The sequence below is a fragment of the Chrysochloris asiatica genome, unplaced genomic scaffold (assembly GCF_000296735.1).
Source record: "Chrysochloris asiatica unplaced genomic scaffold, ChrAsi1.0 scaffold00017, whole genome shotgun sequence".
Classification (NCBI taxonomy): Eukaryota; Metazoa; Chordata; class Mammalia; order Afrosoricida; family Chrysochloridae; genus Chrysochloris; species Chrysochloris asiatica.
In genome coordinates this window covers 29503034-29505047 of record NW_006408535.1, presented here as the reverse complement: position 1 = coordinate 29505047, position 2014 = coordinate 29503034, and positions in this window count along the sequence as shown.

Below are 2014 nucleotides of genomic sequence, written 5' to 3'. Positions count from 1 at the left end.
TCTGATGTGTCATTGCAAAAGATTTTTTCCCATTCTGTGGGTTCCCTTTTTACTCTTCTGGTGAAGTCTTTTGATGCACATAAGTGTTTAATTTTCAGTATGTCCCACTCATCTATTTTATCTACTTTTGTTTGTATGGTTTTCCAAAAAATTTTGTAGTCTGTGTAGCCCCAGAATTAGTGCCCTCACATTTGTCCTGAATTTTTCATTGATGGCCTTCATAATTCTGGGATTCACATTTAGGTACCACAGGTATTTTAAATACCAGCAGTGGCACAAATGGTGGACAGGTTTCAGCAGAGCTTCCAGACTAAGACAGACTGGGAAGAAGGAAAAACGGACCACTTCTGAATAGTTAGATACTGAAAACTTTATGAATAACAGCAGAGCATTGCCTGATTTAGTGTCCAAAAATAAGCCCCTCAGGTTGGAAGATACACAAAATACAACTGGGGAAGAGCTGCCTCCTCAAAGTAAAGTTGACTTTAATGACGTGGATGGAGCAAAACTTTCAGGACCTTCATTTGCTGATGTCGCACAACTCAAAATGGAAGAAATAGCTGCAAACATCCATTAATAATCAGAACATGGAATGTATAAGTATAAATCTGGGAAACAAAGTCTTAAAAAATGAAAAGTAATGCTTAAGGATAGATATCCTCCTAGTCATTAGTGAGCTGAAATGGGCTGGTATTGGCCTTTTTGAATCTGACAATCATTTGGTTTGCTCTGCCAGGAACAACAAATTCAAGAGGAATGGCATCATATTCATTTGTCAAAAAGAACATTTCAGGATCTCGAAGTACAGTTCTGTCTGTAATAGGATAACACATTCATACACCTACAATAACCTGAAGACCAGTTATTATAACTATAACTCAAATTTATGCACCAACCACTACAGCCAAAGATGATGAAATTGAAGAATTTTACCAACTTCTTCTGTCTGAAATTGATCAAACATTCAATCAAGATGCATTGACAGTGACTGGTGATTAGAAATGTGAAAGTTGGAAACAAAGAAAAAGGATCCATAGTTGGAAAATTTGGCCTTGGGGATAGAAATTGTTCTGGATATCTCATGATAAATTTTTTTTTTTTAACTTTTTGTTGTGAATTGGGTGAAGGTTAATAAACAAGATCATCAGCTTTACATTCAATAAATTATAAGCTTTGTTTCATCTTAATGATTACAATCCCCTCCCTGCAATAACAGTTATCCTACTTCCTCCCTGTGGCTTCCCTTTTATATCTTATATTTCATAAATGAACAAAGCAAAAATATTTGATGTACACATACAAAACAAAAGATATAAATTCACTTAAATGTCCAAAGGGTACATTCTGCAAGCCAGCCTCTTGCCCGTAAACACACAGCCTTACTCAATTCATGGGCCTAGAGCAGCTTGCAGCTGCTCTATTGCTCCATGCCATCATTTCTGCCACCATCTCTGCTATCGCCACTTTTCTAGGTAAGGTCTCACACTCGACTCATGCTCTTCCTTCTTGAGGGTCCTGGGATCATCTGTTCCTGAAATGAAAGATTAACTACTCCCCTCTTTTAGTTACACATCTTCTGCAATTACAGTTGTAACAATCACAATTAATCCTGTTAACAATTACAATTGAGTCATAAAATCTTATCAGCATCATCCCCATCCCCTTTCACTAGATCCATCTAAAGAAGAGGAAAACTATTCAGTGGGAATTCTATCTTACTCACATTGTTCTGAAACTAAGCACACTCATGAAAGCTTGTAAGCCAGTCACTGCATGCCTTTATTGTTGCTGCTGTTAGGTGCCATTGAGTTGGTACCGACTCATAGCGACCTTATGCACAGCAGAACAAAACACTGCTCAGTCCTGGGCCAACCTCACTACTGTTGCCGCGCTTGAGGCCATCGATGCTGCCACTTGACCAATCCATCTCGTTGGGGGTCTTCCTCTTTTTCTCTGACCCTCCACCTTACCAAACATGATATCCTTCTCCAGCGACTGGTCCCTCCTGACAATA